Source organism: Oryctolagus cuniculus, chromosome 18, assembly GCF_051225735.1.
Source record: "Oryctolagus cuniculus isolate XC-2025 breed Fujian yellow rabbit chromosome 18, ASM5122573v1, whole genome shotgun sequence".
Lineage (NCBI taxonomy): Eukaryota > Metazoa > Chordata > Mammalia > Lagomorpha > Leporidae > Oryctolagus > Oryctolagus cuniculus.
In genome coordinates this window covers 5,605,775-5,625,309 of record NC_142884.1, presented here as the reverse complement: position 1 = coordinate 5,625,309, position 19,535 = coordinate 5,605,775, and positions in this window count along the sequence as shown.

Sequence of the window (19,535 nt, the reverse complement as noted above, 5' to 3'; positions counted from 1 at the left end):
CACGTGGAAATCCAGTTTCCCAGCACCATTTATTGAATAGACTGTCCTTGCTCCAGGAATTGGTTTTAGATCCTTGATCAAATAAAAGTTGGCTGTAGATGTTTGTGTTGATTTCTGATGTTTCAATTCTGTTCCATTGGTCTATCCATCTGTTTCTGTACCAGTACCATGCTGTTTTGATTACAACTGCCCTGTAGTATGTCCTGAAATCTGGTATTGTGATGCCTCCGGATTTGTTTTTGTTGTACAAGATTGCTTTAGCTATTCGAGGTCTCTTGTGCCTCCATATGAATTTCAGCATCTTTTTTTTCTACATCTGAGAAGATTGTCTTTGGTATCTTGATTGGGATGGCATTGAATCTATAAATTGCTTTTGGGAGAAAGGTCATTTTGATGATGTTGATTCTTCCAATCCATGAGCATGGAAGATTTTTCCATTTTTTGGTATCCTCTTCTATTTCTTTCTTTAAGATTTTGTAATTTTCATCGTAGAGATCTTGAACGTCCTTTGTTAAGTTTATTCCAAGGTATTTGATTGTTTTTGTAGCTATTGTGAATGGAATTAATCTTATCAGTTCTTTCTCAGCTGTGGCATTGCTTGTGTATACAAAGGCTGTTGATTTTTGTGCATCGATTTTATATCCTGCCATTTTGCCAAACTCCTCTATGAGTTCCAATAGTCTCTTAGTAGAGTTCTTTGGATCCTCTAAGTAAAGAATCATATCGTCTGCAAAGAGGGATAGTTTGACTTCTTCCTTCTCAATTTGTATTCCTTTAATTTCTTTTTCTTCTCTGATGGCTCTGGCTAAAACTTCCAGAACTATGTTAAATAGCAGTGGTGAGAGTGGGCATCCCTGTCTGGTACCAGATCTCAGGGGAAATGCTTCCAACTTTTCCCATTCAACAGGATGCTGGCCAAGGGTTTTACATAAATTGCTATGATTATATTGAGGAATGTTCCTTCTGTACCCAATTTGCTTAGAGTTTTCATCATGAAAGGGTGTTGAATTTTATCGAATGCTTTCTCTGCATCTATTGAGATAATCATATGTTTTTTCTCTGCAGTCTGTTAATGTGGTGAATCACATTGATTGATTTGCGAATGTTGAACCATCCCTGCATATCAGGGATAAATCCCACTTGGTCTGGGTGGATGATTTTCCTGATGTGTTGTTGTATTCTATTGGCGGGAATTTTATTGAGGATTTTTGCATCTGTGTTCATCAGGGATATTGGTCTGTAATTTTCTTTCAATGCTGCATCTTTCTCTGGCTTAGGGATTAAGGTGATGCTGGCTTCATAGAAAGAATTTGGGAGGATTCCATCCTTTTTGATTGTTCTGAATAGTTTGAGAAGAAATGGAATTATTTCTTCTTTAAATGTCTGGTAGAATTCAGCAGTGAATCCATCTGGTCCTGGGCTTTTCTTTGTTGGGAGGGCCTTTATTACTGTTTCAATTTCTGTTTCAGTTATGGGTCTATTTAGGTTTTCTATGTCTTCATGCTTGAATTTAGGTAGATTGCATGTGTACAGGAATCTATCCATTTCTGATAGGTTTCCCTGTTTGCTGGCATACAAGTCCTTGTAGTAATTTCTGATGATTCTTTTTATTTCTGTGGTGTCTGTTGTTACGTTTCCTTTTTCATCTCTGATTTTATTGATTTGGATCTTTTCTCTTCTTTTTTTAGTTAGTTAGGCCAATGGGGTGTCAATTTTGTTTATTTTTTCAAAAAACCAGCTCTTCGCGTGGCTGATTTTTTGTAGTGTTTTTTTTTTTTTTTGGATTCAATCGTGTTAATTTCTTCTCTGATTTCAATTATTTCTCTTCTCCTACTAGATTTGGGTCTGGTTTGCTGCAGTTTTTCTAGGTCCTTGAGATGCGCTGAAAGCTCATTTATTTGGTGCCTTTCCAATTTCTTGATATAGGCACTTATTGGTATAAACTTGCCTCTCAATACTGCTTTTGCCGTATCCCATAAGTTTTTATATGTTGTGTTGTTATCCTCATTTACTTCCAGAAAGTTTTTGATTTCTCTTTTGATTTCTTGAATGATCCAGTGTTCATTCACGAGCATGTTGTTTAGTCTCCATGTGTTTGCATACTTTCTAGGGTTTCCTGAGTTGCTAATTTCCAGCTTCATTCCACTATGGTCTGAGAAGCTGCATGGTATGATTCTAATTCTTTTAAATTTGCTGAGACATGCTTTATGGCCTAGTATGTGATCAATCCTAGAGAAGGTTCCATGCACTGCTGAGAAGAATGTGAAGTCTTTAGAAGTAGGATTGAAAGTTCTGTAGATATCTGTTCGATCCATTTGGGCAATAGTGTCGATTAAATCTGCTGTTTCCTTCTTGATCTTTTGTCCGGATGATCTGTCTATTTCTGAGAGTGGAATATTGAAGTGCCCCAGTACTATTGTATTGGAATCTAAGTCTCCCTTTAAGTCCCTTCACATATCTTTTAAATAGACCGGTGCCCTGTAATTAGGTGCATATACATTTATAATAGTTACATCTTCCTGTTGAATTGAACCCTTAATCATTATATAGTGTCCCTCTTTGTCTCTCTTAACAGTTTTTGTATTAAAGTTTATTTTGTCTGATATTAATATGGCTACACCTGCTTTTTTTTTGGTTTCTGTTCACATGGAATATCTTTTTCCAACCTTTCACTTTCAGACTGCATGCATCTTTGTAGAGAGATGTGTTTCTTGTTTGCAACAAATAGTTGGGTTTTGTTCCTTAAGCCAATCAGCCAATCGGTGTCTTTTAACTGAAGAGTTAAGTCCATTCACGTTTAATGTGACTATTGATACATAGTGACTTTGCCCTGCCATTTTCCCAGAGATATTTTCTAATATATGCTTTGAGCTTCCCATGCGCTTTTATTGGTAGGTGTTCTTCCTTTACCTTCTTTCATATTGATGGCCGTGTTTCTGAGTGTAGCACATCTTTAAGTATCTTTTGCAGGGCCAGATGAGTGGCAACAAACTCTTTCAATTTCTCTTTGCTGTGAAAGGTCTTTATTTCACCTTCATTCACAAATGAGAGCTTAGCAGTATATAATATTCTGGGTTGGCAATTTTTATCTCTTAGCACCTGTGCTATGTGTCGCCATTCCCTCCTAACCTGTAGTGTTTCTAATGAGAAGTCTGCTGTGAGTCTAATTGCAGATCCTCTGAGAGTAATCTGACGTTTCTCTCTTGCACATTTTAGGATCTTTTCTTTATGTTTCACTGTGGTGAGTTTAATTACCACGTGTCGTGGTGAGGATCTCTTTTGGTCATGTTTACTAGGGGTTCTATGAGCTTCCTGTACTAGGATTTCTCTGTCCTTCTCCAAACCCGGAAAGTTCTCTGCTAGTATCTCACTAAAAAGGCCTTCTAATCCTTTCTCCCTCTCCATACCTTCAGGAACTCCCAGAATTCGAATGTTGGTTTTTTTAATAGTATCCTGTAGATTCCCAACAATATTTTTTAGATTTCTAATTTCCTCTTCTTTTCTTTGGTTTGACTGTATGTTTTCCTGTGCTCTGTCTTCTAAGTCCGATATATTCTCTTCTGTTTCACTGACTTTGTTTTTTAGACTTTCTAATGTGTTTGTCATTTGATCTATTGAGCTCTTCATTTCATTTTGATTTCTCTTCACTATCACACTTTCCTATTCTACTAGTTTCTGCATTTCATTCTGATTCTTCCTTAAAATTTCATTTTTATGAGAGAGATTTTCAATCCTGTCCAATAAGGATTTATTTTTTTTCTTTTTTTAACTTTTATTTAATGAGTATAAATTTCCAAAGTACAGCTTATAGATTACAATGGCTTCCCCCCCCCATAACTTCCCTCCCACCCGCAACCCTCCTCTTCCCCTCTCCCTCCCTCTTCCATTCACATCAAGATTCATTTTCGATTCTCTATATACAGAAGATCAGTTTAGCATATATTAAGTAAAGATTTCAACATTTTGCACCCACAGAGAAACACAAAGTGAAAAATACAGTTTGAGTACTAGTTATAGCATTAAATCTCAATGTACAGCACATTAAGGACAGAGATCCTACATGAGGAGTAAGTGCACAGTGACTCCTCTTGTTGACTTAACAAATTGACACTCTTTTTTATGGCATCAGTAATCACCCTAGGCTCTTGTCATGAGTTGCCAAGGCTATGGAAGCCTTTTGAGTTCACCAACTCTGATCATATTTAGACAAGGTCATAGTCAAAGTGGAAGTTCTCTCCTCCCTTCATAGAAAGGTACCTCCTTCTTTGATTTCTGTAGTTCAAGGATTTGCTTTTGAAGACTTCTAAATGTTCTTATCATAAATTTTTTGAAATCCATATCTTGCATTTCTTCTATCTCATCATCTTCATAATCTTGGCTTGGGGTGTTTTGTTTATTTGGAGGCATCATAATGTCTTCGTTGATCTTGTTCCCTCGATTTTTGTGTTTGTTGCTTGGCATTGTTAATTCTTCTTCCCTCACTGTGAGTTTTTTTTTTTAATACTATGTCTGTGTTAAGTGGACTGTCTGCTGTTGGAGGAGCCTTGGAGGCTTGAGATGGATGTGGCCTGAGAGCTCTGCTTGGTTCTTCCGTGTTATGGTTGTGCAAAGGTGACACCCTCAGGTTATGTGTGGTAAATATCTATCTATCTATCTATCTATTTACTTATTTATTTATTTATTATTCAGGAGGTAAGTAATACCACACGGCTGAGCAGAATTGATGGTATTTAGATTCCGATCTCTGGCTTCTAACCAAAGAGTCTGTGCAGGCTCAGTTTCTCCTCTGGACTCCCACTGGGTTGCCTAGGCTACTGAATTGTAGCGACTAAGTTCCTTCGCTCTCCCCTGTTGTTGTGTATATCCACAGGGCGGCCTGCTCTTTGTCTCTTGCTCGCCTTTGCAAGGTTGGCGGAGAGAGAAACTCATCTGTACCAGTAACCCCCCACCTTCTTTTTCCTTCTCTCCTGTAGTCAGTCTGGTGAACTTTCCCACTCCCCTCTAGATTCTGACTGCCGTTTCCCCGCCAGTGTCTCCGGTTACTGAGCTCACCTCCCCTTCCATCTTTGATGTTTGTACTCAGAGCCCTGCTCTCCCCGCCGATCATCTGTGTCACATCCACTCCCCTTCCCGCACTGGTGCGCAGGCCCTGCGGCTCCTGCGGCTCATCTTCCGTGCAGTGGGCGACCTTGCTCTCCCCAAAGGTCCTCCGAGTCACAGCCACTAGATCCGGAAGAGTTTCCTCTGCAATTTTTTCCTGATCCTTTTTCTGAGGCTACTGTAACTCCACTTTTATTAAACTAAATTTTCCCGGACTATCGGTGTGTACCCTCACTATTCTGCCATCTTGGCTCTGCCCAGTACCCTCCTCTTTCCGGCTGAATCCTGATATTGTATGAGTAACAGTGCAACAGTGTCATCATTCTCGTTGATTCAGGATTTCTCTACATGTTATGATTTTTGAATCCAGTAACTTCCTGTGGCACTGTGTCAGTGTCACTGTTTCTCTCATGTGGACTGTTATGAGTTTCATGGCATAGCATTGGTTTTCTACATTTGAAGAGTTTAAAGAACTATGTTATTTCCAGTGGAATTTAAATTTTTAATCTAAAGAGTTAAAGATAGCAAAATGTGCAACTGTCACCAATCTCCAATATTTACACACAGAAATACAAGTGGTACTTTTAACAAAAAAGAGTTCTAGGTATTGTATAGTATTATAGTATGATTTCCAAAGTTACAAACTAATCTCCAACAACAAATGGGTGGATAAACAAATTATGATGCATCCATACAGTGGGATCACAGTTATGGAAAAGGCTGAAGATGATACAGAGGACCACATGGTTGATTATCAAAAGCGTTATGCTGAGAAAGTGAAACCAGTGTCAAAAGTCACATAGTGTATGATTCCAGTAAAATAATCATAGAGTACCTAAAGTCACATAGTTTAGCTTGGAAAGCTAACAGTATGACAGCAACCAGATCAGAGGTTCCCAGGCTGTGAGTGGGGGGAAAATACTGACTTCATACATGCAGGAGGGCACTCTTTGTGGGGATGCAAAATCTTTTCTTCCTATACCATGGTGGTGGAAACTAATAGAACTCTACACCTAAAAGGTGTGCATCTTCATATAAATTATATCTCTATAAATGATATTTGAATAATACCTATCGTGTAACAATAAATGTATTCACAATACAGGCTCTTTAACAGAAGTTGTAAATCTCCCAGTTTGTTGGATGTAAGATACCATAATTTATAACACACGTCCTCGTTTCCTGTATCTTTCTCACAAGTCCAGTGAAGGAAAAAAATCACTGTGTGTTTCCCTCAGAGGGAGTGTTGAAGCACATAGAGCTTGGTCCCTCACAGGCAGATCCCCCACTGGGGCTGGAACAGGGGAGATTAAAGGGCTTGAGCACCAGCAGTGGGGCCCTCATCAGGAGCATGAACACAGCCCAGGTTGAGATGTCATGTACAGCAGTGGGAAACACTCCCTGCCACATCCTTCCCACCAGACTGCTGGTGCCTCTCTGCACCTTCCCAAAAGCTAGCAGGCTTGAGAAGTTGTAAAATACACATTCCTATGTAGATAGCAGAACAGGTGGCACAAGCAGACCATGAATCTGGCATATCACAGACAAGTGATGGGCAGAGCCCCTACGAAGTGAAGAGCTGTTGCCAATTGAACCCCATAGGTGGGCAGGTTGGATAGGAACTCTGCAGTCTGAGAACCTCTGTCCTTGACAAATGATGACTCTTCTCATTTCTGGAAAATTCTAGGTGTATAGTCACTCCCCTTGACTCTGCAGCCAACGGCTGCTTCAGGCAGCCTGTTTCTTAGAACATAGAGGAAACTAAAGTTATACTACACTAAAATGCAGGGGCACACACCCCACGCTCTTCCTGTCTCATTAGTGTCCCGTTTGTGATTTGAAGGAAAGACCACCCAGAGCCTTGTGCTGAAACCAGAAATCACAGCTCCGCAGGCATTCTCTACCAGAAACTTCCTAAACCCTCCTCTCTCCTTTACACGTACTGGATGGACCCAGTATACCTCAATAGATTCTGCACTCACAAAGACTAATATGTGAGCCAACTCAATTTAAATCTGTCGTTCTGTGTGTGTACACATCTGTTCTGTTTCTCTGGAGAACCCTGACTACTGCACTTCTCGAGTGACTCTTTACACAGAGCCAACTTGCCAACTTTCATGGGAACCCTCTGATGATCTGTCATGTGTGGCATCGTGCTAGCCTCCACATAAGTGTTAGTGACTGGACACATGGAGCTTGTGTGACATTTCAATGGATCTTTTTAATAAGCCTCTTATATTCATTACTCTGTTAGGAAGAGCTGATACATCTTCTCAGTAAGAAGTTACTGCAGGGGCCGGAGCTGTGGCATAGCAGATAAAGCCACCACCTGCAGTGCCGGCATCCCATATGGGCACTCTTTCAAGACCTGGCTGCTCCACTTCCGATCCAGCTCTCTGCTGTGGCTTGAGAAAGCAGTAGAAGATAGCCCTATTCCTTGGGCTCCTGCACCCGCATCGGAGACCGGGAGAAGCTCCTAGCCCCTGGCTTCAGATCAGCACAGCTCCAACCATTGCAGCCATTTGGGGAGTGAACCATCAGAGGAAAGACCCCTCTCTCTCTCCTTCCCTCCCTTCCTCCCCCTCCCTCTTTCTGCCTCTCTGCCTCTCCTTCTCTGTGTAACTCTTACTTTCAAATAAATAAATCTTTAAAAAGAAAAAAAAAGTTACTGCAGTTCTAGTGCTCTGGCATAGTAGGTAATGCTGCCACCTGCAGCACCAGCATCCCATATGGGTGCTGATTTAAGACCTGTTTTTGTTACTACTAATCCAGCACACTGCTAATGCACCTGAGAAAAGCAGCAAAAGATGGCCCAAGTGTTTTGGCCCCTACTACCCACGTGGAAGACCCCAAAAACACTCCTGGCTCCTGGCTTCAGATCAGCCCATCTCTGGACATTGTAGGCATTAGGGTGTGAAGCAGCAAATTGAAGATCTGTCTCTCCCTGTCTCTCTTAACTCTGCCTTTCAAATAAACAAACATTCTTAAAGTTTTCTTAAAGATTTATTTATTTGAAAGAGTTACAGAGAGAGTCAGGTGGGAGAGGGTAGATCTTCCATCTACTGGGTCATTCCCCAAATGACCACAGTTGTTAGGCCTGAGCCAAGCCAAAGCCAGGAGGCAGGAGCTTCCTATGGGTCTGCCACAGAGGTGCAGGGGCCGAAGCACCTTTCCCAGGCAATTCACCGGGAGCTAGATCGGAAGTGGAGCAGCCAGAATTCAATGCAGCACCCATATGGGTCTCTAGTGTTGCAGGCTGTCGGTCATTCAACCCACTATGCCACCCCAATAAATAAATCTTATTTTTAAAAAAAGTTACTGCATGAAACTAGTTTTTCCAGAATTAAGTAAATTCAGTGGTGTAGCTGCCTATGTGTTGTCTTTGGAAAATGTTACAGGGGGCTTTAAAAGCCAGATGGTGTGTCTACACTTTGGCACACGAGGCTCTATAACCTTCAGGTTCTCAGGAAATAGCTGTACTGGAGCTATACTTGGCATTGACAGACTGTGCATTATATTGAACATTCAAGGGTGAATGTAGGATTTCTCATTGTGAATCATGTGTCCTTGTCTTAGGCGGTGCCTTATTCTGAAGAAGGAATGCAGAGCAGAGCAGAGAGTGGCAGATTGGCACAGAGTGGATATCAGGTGGTGAGAAGAGTAAGTGGGTGCTGGTGTGGTATAGTGGTAAATACCATATCTACATCCCACATCTCTGTCTACGTGGTTGTTTTTGCACTCTTGGAAATCAAAAACAATCAGTGCTTGAGGCCATCCACACAAAGTTAGCCCCAAAGACCCGGGAAGCCCAGAACCTGATGGAGCAACAGAAGGGTCCACTGGGAGGAGGGCTTCCCCATGAAAAAGGAAAATCCCAGGGCAGACAGGAGGGCTTCCTGGATTGCAGAGAGTGGGTTTGAACATTGAGAGTTGATGTCCAAACCTCGGTTGTCCACTCTGCAAAGGTTTCCCTGGCTTTTGTCCCCAACACTGGTGGATTCAGATAATCTGAGGGGTAAGTGGACTCCCTGTTTCATGTCGTATCCATCCAGGTGTTTGCCCAGTGCTCAAACCCTGGCTCATTACCAGTCATCCTTGCTGTGAACAGGACCACACCATTTTGAATTTTCTGATAACTAATTGGCCACATCCTCATTCTTGGTCAATAATTGAATCAAAAGAGAAATTATATGATTCCTCAAAACTAATGAAAATGAAAATATAACACAGCAAAACTCATGCAGCAAAGTAGTACTAAAAAGTTTTTAACAATAATCACCTACATCAACAACAACAACAAAAAAAAAACAGAAAAATATCAAATAAGCAACTTATCAATGCATCCCAAGGACCCAGAAAAATAAGAAGAAACCAAACCCCAAAACAGTAGAAGGAATGAAATGACAAATATCAAAGCAGAAACAAATGGAACAAAAACTAAGAAAATACAAGAATTAATAAAATGACAAGTGTTGATAAAACAGAACTTTTTTTTTTGTTTTGAGATTTTAAAAGTATTAGAATCAAAGGACTCCAGCCAGAGCGGCATGAAGGGGGGCTTCGAAAAGAGGAAAACCCAAAGGGACTGGTGGAAGTGGACTTTTTACGTACAATTTTGAAGGAAAAAAAATAAACGACAGATTGGCATTCAGTTACCAGGCAGGGACAAAAGCCATCAAAAGACCTCATGTACAGTTCTCCATCCTGTCTGGCATGCTAAGGTGGGATAGGTAACTTGTTTTCACAAGAAGCTGTGAGTGCATTCTCATGGTAAATTTGGAGATTCCAAAGGAAGGGGGTGGCCTAAAACAGAATTTTAACTAGTGTAATTAAGAAAAAAAGAGGGAAGACTTAATATATAGTCTGAGATAAATAGATTTACAACTGATAGCAAACAAATACAATGGATGCTTAAGGAATATTATGAACACTGTACACCAACAAATTGGAAAACCTAAAAGGAACAGATAAATTCCATCTACACTTTCCAATTTATGCAGAATAGCAAAATAGTCTCCAGTGGTTTTAAAACTTTTAATTTATTTATTTATTTGAAAGAGAGAGAGAGAGAGACCTCCCATCTGCCAGTTCATTCCCCAAATGCATGCAGTGGATGCAAGGGAGGGAGGTTAAAGATGAGAGCAAAGGACTCAATCCAGATTTCCCAGCTAGTGGAACCATCACCACTATTTCTCCAGGGTCCATATTTAATGAAGTTGGAATAAGAAGCCAATCCAGGAATTGAACCCAGTACTCTGTCTGGGACACATGCATCTTCCTGGTGAAAAACCTGCCCCTTTATTTTTTAATAGCAATTGTTGCTCTTCTTTTCACTCTTCCCTTCTCAGGCCCTGTGTTTCCACATCTCTAACTATAACATTGAAGGTTAGTAGTAGAAAGAGAGAGAACATGCAGAACAAATAGCATCTCAGAGAAGCACAGAATCCACTGCAACACACATCAGTTACCATCAGTCCTTCCAAAGCAGACATGAACTTTCCCTGTGATCTCCATATTAGGGTCCTGACTACCCCAGTGTGTGATGAAAAAGGAACACCTCCACTAAACATACCTCTGTCCCTTTGGAAATGTTCAATATTAATTAGAAAGTTCTAATTGTTTCCTGGAATTTAGAAGTGGGAAAAGTTCTGAGACCTGCTGAAGCTCTGAAGCCTGCACTGTCATTGTCACTACTGGAGAGCTTGATGATTGCAGTCATGTGTAAACACAGCATCACTAGTGCCTACCTCTGGGGCTGACCACCATCCTCCCACACACACAATGGCTGATAGTCAACCTAAGGTTATTGTACCTGAAAAATCCAGGTCCCACCAGTTAAAACCACCAGGAGCTGAGGCTGATGCAAGCACAGAGTTTTATTTTAAACTCAAGTTTGGTCCAGTGTCCTCACCAGGTGCAGCTGGGCTGCATCAGCAGCCCTACAGTAAGGTCATTAGGGTTTTTAATACAGTTGAACAAACAAGTTCAGAGGCAAGCAGCCTGCAGACTCATTTATTTCAGTTGGTACAGCAGCTTATATAGCCAAGGCAGCCAATCTGGTCATGGGGTGGTCTATGCTCTAACCCATCACAGCCTGTTGCCAGGCAGTTTATGAAGCCATCCAATCACAGCCTGTTGCCAGTCAGGCTCCATTGCTTTGTTTCCAAAGCCATCCAATCACGGCCTGTTGCCAGGCAGGCTCCGTTGCTTATGGTTTCCAAAGCCATCCAATCACAGCCTGTTGCCAGTCTGGCTCCTTTGCCATGTGGTTTCCAAAGCCATCCAATCACAGCATGTTTCCAGGAAGTTTCTGTTGCCAGCGGCCACCTTGGCATGGCCTTCTCATTCCACCACAGGTCAGAGCTGCACCAATCTGAAGCCAGGAGCCAGGAGCTTCTTCCAGGCCTCCCACACAGATGCAGGGGCCCAAGCACTTGGGCCATCTTCTACTGCTTTCCCAGGACATAGCAGAGAGCTGTATCAGAATTGGAGAAACCAGGACTCGAACTGGTGCCCATAGGGGATGCTGGCACTGCAGGTGCAGCTTGTCTCCACTATGCCACAGCACTGGCCCCTGTTAATGACTATATTAAAGCACATTTCTACCAACAGTGTGGATGCCTTCACTACACAGTAGTTGCTATCTTTTATATTTTGATAAAAGCATCCTAACAGGTGAAAGGCAGTGTTTCATTCTGGTGTTATGTGCAGTTCCTTGATGAGCACTTTGTTCTATATGCTTTAGCAACTATACATTTCCTTTAGAAAAATGTCTATTCACATCTGTTGCCCACTTGAAACTTCAGATTCTTTTTTATTTTTTTTAAATTGTGGTGTGTGTTATTTATATATTTCACATATTAACCCCTGTAAGCAGTTTGCAAAAACTTAATCTCTATATTATGCTTTCATTTTGTTGATCTTTTCCTTTGCTGTTAACATGTTTTAGTTTGACATGGTGCCACTTCTTTATTTTTTGTTTCCTGAATTTTTGGTGTCATATTCATGAAATCACTGCCAAGGTCAGTGTCTAGGAGATTGCCTTCTGTGTTTTCTTCTAATAAATTTTGGGTCTCAGGTTTAGTCTTTTAACTTATTTTCATGGATTTTTGTGTATCTAATGACTCACTCTTTTGGCCATGAATATCCAGTTTTTTCCAAACACATATTGAAGAGGCTACCCTTTATCTGTGATGTGTTCAAGGTGCCCTTGTTGAGACTGGTTGAGCATATATACTCCAGTCATTTCTGGGATCACCGTTTGTTCAAGTGGTCCTGGTGTGTGTTTTCACACTATACCATCCATACTGTTTTATTTTTATGCACTTGTAATATAGAGATTTTAAATCAAGTGTGATGTCTCTAGCTTGATATTCTTTACACAGATGAACATTTATAAGGAGATGGTTACACTCAGGCACTGAAATATAAAAATGCACTTCACCAAATGTTTATAAAGATCTGAGAGGACCAAAGGAGAGTTTATGGGGTTTATGGGCTATGCTGTCTGGGGAGAGTGAAGAGGATGGAGGGGGATCTCCTTTTAGTCAAGTCAGGAAAGACTTAGAAGGGCAGTGAGTTGAGCCTGTGGCCTATGCCTTTTGGGGGAATCTAGTGAGGGCTGAGTCAATCTAACACAGTGAAAAACATGGGTGAAGGTACTGTGTGCTCCTTCCACAACAGGCACTCTCTGTCTCTTTCTCACTGTGTGACTCTGCCTGTCAAAAAAAAAAGAAGAAAGAAACTGACTTAAGCAAGAGAAGTTCCACAGGTTACTAGTGACAATTTGGAAAAGGAACATAATCCCAATTTTCAAATCCACGTGGACATTCTGTTATTTCCTAGCATTAATATTCATATTTTAATTTTTTTAAGATTTTATTGTTTATTTTAGAGGTAGAATTACTGACTGTGAGAGGGAGAGACAGGCTTGGGCCATCATCTGCTGCTTTTCCAGGCCACAGCAGAGAGCTGGATTGGAAGAGGAGCAGCCGGGACTAGAACTGGTGCCCATATGGGATGCCAGCACTGCACGTGGAGGGTTAACCTCCTGCGCCATGGCCCCAGCCCCAATATTCATATTTTTAATAAAGGATTCTGTATAAACACATGAGGTATGAATATTTCTTCATGGACAATTAATACAAAGTTATTCAGTAACCATTACTTTTCTTTAAGAGTTGTCTCAAAGATTTTTCATTTGGTATCATAATTTCCAAGGTTGAAACATTTCTTTCCACAGTATTTACCATGTAGTGGCCACTGTTATTAATGCTTTATGTACTCCTAGCAATATAATCATCATAATCATATGATTTAGGCATTGCTAATTTTTATCTTTAACACTGCAAGAGAATTTAGTCAGAGGGATATATGGGGTCATTTACATACTGGCAGAGTCTAGCTTTGACCTAAAGGAGCCTGGTGACAATGACTCTGATGTTACATTGTGTTGTGCTATTCTTGTTCCCAGACTGTGAACACTGAATGCTGCAATATACTCACAGTGTGATACATTAAATTTACTTTACTTTGTACTTAGAATCGTGTTAACTTCCCACTGTTGTCTACATTTTATCCTATAGGAAAACATAATGTAAATAAAGATTATTTGATGTTTTACTAAAAAGAAGATACACTGAGTAATTTCCTATCTCAAAGTCAGCTTTATTGAATATGGATCAACATTAGGATGACAACAAAATATGCATTCAATTTACTGGCAATGGTACCAACCAATAAATTATTGTAGAACACTGGAGATTGTCCTAAGCTACATGATGTGAAATATAAGTGTAAAGAAATTCAGCGAAAAAACCCTAAAACTGTCCCCAGAGGCAAATAATTATCTGTTTTCAATTTAGAGAATATCTGCTTCTACTCTGCTTAATGTATGGCTTAAGAAAGTTATTAAAATACAACCCAAGTATGAAAAATGGATATTGGAAACATATTGTTATGTGCATGAAATAATCTGAAGTAGAAGAAAGGTACAAATTACACTAGAGCATTTTTTAACTGAACAAAACATTACATGGTATACTAAAGTACTTCAGAAAGTCCAAGGAAAAATGGAATTAAAGGATAATGTGGATTTTCCATGAATATTTTGGGGAATCCTCATATATAACACTGGCAAAGCTGAATAATGTTTTCTGCCCTCCTCTACCATCAAGTATGAGTTTATCTTCATTAATGTCTCTTTCCTAACCTCAAGGAGAAAAACTGTACCCCAATGTCAACAGAACAGCTGTGTTTTCATGTATAGATAGAAATAAACTGACTCAAAACAATACAGCAACGTCCTAGTTTTAAAAAAAGATAAATTTCATCTCATCAACTACCACTCGATATTTTACACTCAGAACTAGGTGGGTGACTAATTCTATCATATTCATCAGCAGATGTGCAGAATTTCATAAACTGCACTAACCATGAAAATTTCTCTGTGCTTTCTCCAAGGTACATTTATGGTCAGTCAGGTTAATTTCCCAACTAGAGTCATGCACATCATGAAATCGTATTTCTTTTCAGATTGGCTCTAACTTCAGCACTCATCATCAATGATAGTTCCACTAAATTCTAAGAGCAAATACTAGTGTTCAGTAGGGTCTAAGTCATCCAGTCTGTCTGCAGTTTCTGCTGGTGCCTTAGGAATTATTCCTCCTTTTTGTGTGGCCTGGGCACTATACTGGGTTCTACCCCACAAGCACCCCATTTCCATGCAAGAGCACTTAGCAAGAGTTCAGCTGCCCCTGAGACAGAAAGGAAAAGTCTTAGTTTCCTCCCCTCTGCTGGGATGGTGACCTTGAGAGACCTGAGGCTGGATCAAGGAGCAGCTATTTTAGATTAGGCCTCCATCTTGTAACTTGGGCCTGACTGGGCCCTGAACTCTAAGCCAAAAGCTCCTAAAAAAAATAATAAACTCCCCTTGTGATAAAAGTCCCCTAACAACAGCCAATTAGCAGATAGCAGGGAAATATCCAAAGTTCCAGGTGTCTTATCAGACAGGTAAGGTGACTGATAACATCCCAAAATCCTGCAGTTTGGCATGTACACCCTAGCAGCTTGGACCCTATATTTTAGCCAATCCCATGGGTATTTGGGGGGTGGCTGACTAAGCATTACTGCATGTCATTTTGTTTGTCGGAGCTCTCTCTCCCTAAGTCATCAACTGTTGCCTGTGAGGCAGAGGCCTGGAATGACAGGCTCTTAGCACTCACAGATTCATTATGTTTGGTAATCTGTGTGCTTCTGAGAGGGGGGTATCTTTCCCATGTTTGAGTGTTTAAGAGAAGCACATCATGCCAATTCTAGCCAAAGGAAAGACACCCACAGCACTGCTGCCATAACAAAACAAATTCCTAGCACCTCAGCGGCTGATGACATTATGCAGGGGTTTCCCTACATTAGATGAACAGACAGTGGTGTATCAGATCATATGTATGTCCTGTGCTTAGTGGGGGACTTCCTTGATTCATTAGGTCAAGGTCGTGTGCCCACACAGTGTCTCCGGAGTGTCACCTCTTGAGTGAGGGAAGATGACTTGGTTCCAAATTCTGGGATGATCAGTCCCTTATGTGAATATGCTGGGTGAATCGAAAGTAAAAGGAGGAGCTGAGAAGCAGCGTTATGCTTCTGGGTGGTGTGTGCCTAACCTGGGGTCACTTAGACTGAGGACAAGGACAAGGAAAGGGGCATAGGAAGGGGTCCTGTGCTCACCCTCACAGAACTGAACAGCACACACAACACCGAGGGGCCTACTTGCTAAAATCAAGGCGGGACCTCGCTGAGTCTGACAGGCTCTCTCTCAGTCACGTTGGGCGCCAGACGTTGCTGTGGATTCATTCTGAGAGGAGGAATGTGGTGGGGGCAAGAAGTGTGGAGTCACCACACAGACCCTGGGAGTCAGGTGAAAGTGGGCCAGAGGAGAGCAGCCTCCAGACTCATTTATTTCAGTTGGTATAGCAGCTTGAATAGCCAAGGCAGCCAATCTGGTGAAGGGGCAGTCTATGCCCTAACCAATCACAGCCTGTTGCCAGGAAGTTTCCAAAGCCATCCAATCACAGCCTGTTGCCAGTCAGTTTATGAAGCCATCCAATCACAGCCGGTTGCCAGGCAGGCTCTATTGCTTTGTGTTTTCCAAAGCCATCCAATCATGGCCTGTTGCCAGGCAGGCTCCATTGCCAGGTGGGTTTCGAAGCCATTCCTGAGTAACTGACACTCACATGCCAGTTGCCATCTTGGCATCACCTTCTCATTCCACCACAATCGATGTCCAGAGTTAGCCCATAGTTGGCACAACCTTCACCCACACACTGGGGCATGAACCACATAAAGGATCTGTGCAGTCCTCAGGGTAATCATGGAACCCTCATAATGAACCACCCCAGGTCGTCAGGGAGCTCAGACCCTCTGACAGCATTGTGATTGCCCAGAGACCCGGATACACCCCCCACTCTATCATGCAGTCATAGCCTTCCCACAGTCATGAAGTACAAGGGATCCCCTCTCTACCCCATGAGCCTGACCTGTCTATGGAGAGAGCAGAGTCGTTTCTGGAGCCAGCTTCCTGTGGGTGCTCTGCTGTGGCAATTTGAGTCCCATAGCCTGTGGTAAATTGAAAGGATTGGGACACCTCACAATCCTAAGTGGGTACCCAGCACCCTGTCTGCCCTCCAGCCAAACTGAAAGGCAGTGGGAAACGCAGATATCTCCCTCTGCTAACGTGGCATGGTTGCACACATGAGAGCCACTGCAGCCTCTACTGTGTCAAGATGGCGCCTTCTCCCCTCCACTTGGTGGGGGGATGGGGAGAAAGAAAGGTGCTTTTCCTTTGCTGGATTAGGTGGTACCCTACCCCCTGCTGGGGCTCCAGGCAGGACTCAATGCCGTTTGCAAGGCTGTGCTTCAGGCAATATCACTCTCAGAACCTAGCATCTCCTCCAGCCTCCAGCTGCCGGACTCAGGCATGGTGTCACCGCTCACTGCTGCACGTCTGCACTTCCCATGCTGCCTTCCTCTTCCTTCTAATAGAGTTCCCACTGTGAACTTCTCTCCAGCTCTCCCCTGGAATACACTTTCTCCACTTTTTTCCTGCTGTCTTCCCTTGGTCAGAATCAGCATACCTTCTCCCTCTTCAGTCGTCTCAGAATCTCTGCTCCCTGACTTCTGGATGTGGCTGTAGAGTCTGCCTGTGCTGATTACATCAATCTATTGGATCATCTACCTCCATCCTTAAATGTACACAGTGAATCACTATATTTATGTATTTCTTAACTATGAAACAATTGAAGACCTTGTATAAACTGCACTTGATCTCATAATCATTTAAAGTTGACCATATTTGATATTATATGTGACACTTTTTTTTAAAGATTTATCCAAAAGGCAGAGTTACAGAGAGGCAGGGGGTGTGGGGAAGGAGAGATTTTCCATCCACTGGTTCACTCCTCAAATGGCTGTGTCAGCTGGAGCTGGACCAATCCAAAGCCAGGAGCCAGGAGCTTTTTCAGGTCTCCCACATGGATACAGGGGTCCAAGGACTTGGGCCATCTTCTACTGCTTTCCCAGGCCATAGCAGAGATCAGAAGTGGAGTAGCCAGGACTCGAACCAGTGCCCATATGGGATACCAGCACTGCAGGTGGCAGCTTTACCCACTACACCACAGCGCCCGCCCCATTTAACACATTTAAATACCTAGGGTGTTATATGTGAGATGTATCAAATACTTGATAGTGAAAATTTCTATGACATTTGGATACATCACTTGGAAGCAGTATTGTTAATTTTTTTGAGTGACTAAGAATGGCTTCTCTGATGCTTGAGAATTGCAATAAGTCACTGACAGCACATTCCCAGCGAGGTTTTTGTGACAGATCTTTCAATAGAGAATGCTGTTTCACATATGGGTATTGGTAAGTTCAAAATCTGCACCTCTTCTGGGTCAATACTAAAAATAGATAGTCTTACTCTCTATATAGTCTGCATTAGACTTTCCAATTAATTTTATCTAAGCTACACAAGTCATATCATACTTCTAAAAATATTTCCATGGCATTCCATTCTTCCTTTCCCTCTTTAGAACTGCTTCCAGACCCTTTGTATCTCCCCCTGTGTCTGCTCATAACCTTCCTTATTTTGCAGTTCAGAGCAGATGGTGATATGTGGGGAACAATGAACTTCATAGAGAATCTCGGGATCCACTTAGGTGTCTGTGCCTGTACTTCACTGCAGGTCCCTCATCTGTCATATCTGGATGTTCTCTACTTTTTCCATGTGAGCCCTTGCCTGTCTCCAGGTTTTACGGAAAAGAAAGAGCTTCAACCAGGCACTCACCTGTGTCTTTGGAGATGCTCACTAGAAACTTCTAACTATGCTGGGGAATTGGAACCTGGGAGAAGTTTTTATGAGAGCCTTTCCTGCCCCACTGTGCAGCGTCATGAAACAACAGGTGAAGTGATGATTGCATTTCTGTGGGGAGCTGAGGTCACAGAGCTGCAACCCCATTTCTTAGGGCTCAGCTGCTTCCCTCACACATGCAGATGGAGTCAGCATGACTGCATGGAGACGACTGTCCTGGCAGCAGCAGTAGTGAGCAGTTTCTAATTGAGTACAAGAGGCAGAGCCTGTTAGGGAATGATGTGTGTAGTGTTTGTGCCCAACTAAGTCCTCATGTCATGAAAAAAGATTCTTCTGAGGTAGAAATTGGTTCAGTACCAAAGTCACACAGGAAAGAGGAGTAATCCCTGGGACATGTGGAGAGAAACAGGTCTAAAACCAATCTCTTCCCTACTCCCAGTGTGTTCATTTTGTAACACAATCCTCACTTATGAGAACTGTTGCAATCTTCTAAAAGTGCTATTAGTAATATTTCAGGGCCAGCATCATGGCATAGCAGGTTAAGCTGCACCTGTGAGGCTGGAATCCCATATGGGCACCTCTTCAAGCCCCTGCTGCTCCACTTTCAATTGAGCTCTCTGCTTATGGCCTAGGAAAACAGCAGAAGATGGCCCAAGTGCTTGGGCCCCTGCACCCACATGGGAGACCTCTCAGATGAAGCTCTTGGCTTCAGCCTGGCACAACCCTGGCCATAGCGGCTATTTGGGGAGTGAACCAGTAGGTGAAATTCTCTCTCTCTCTCTCTCTCTCTGTGTGTGTGTGAGAGAGAGAGAGAGAGAATGTCTTCCTCTCTCCCTGTGACTGCCTTTCAAAAAAAATAAATCTTCTTTTAAAAATAATATTTCTACTTCTTAGGAGTGTCATTCAGAAGTTATTTTGCTACTCATTCTCTCATGCCACAATTACTGATAAATTACTGCAGTTATTTCCTTCAGTACAGTTTCTGAATGCCTGTGATACTGAGTTTGACAGAACCAGTTGAAATGTCCATCTGTCTGTATAAACAGTGGGACCCAGCAGCATTTGCTAAATG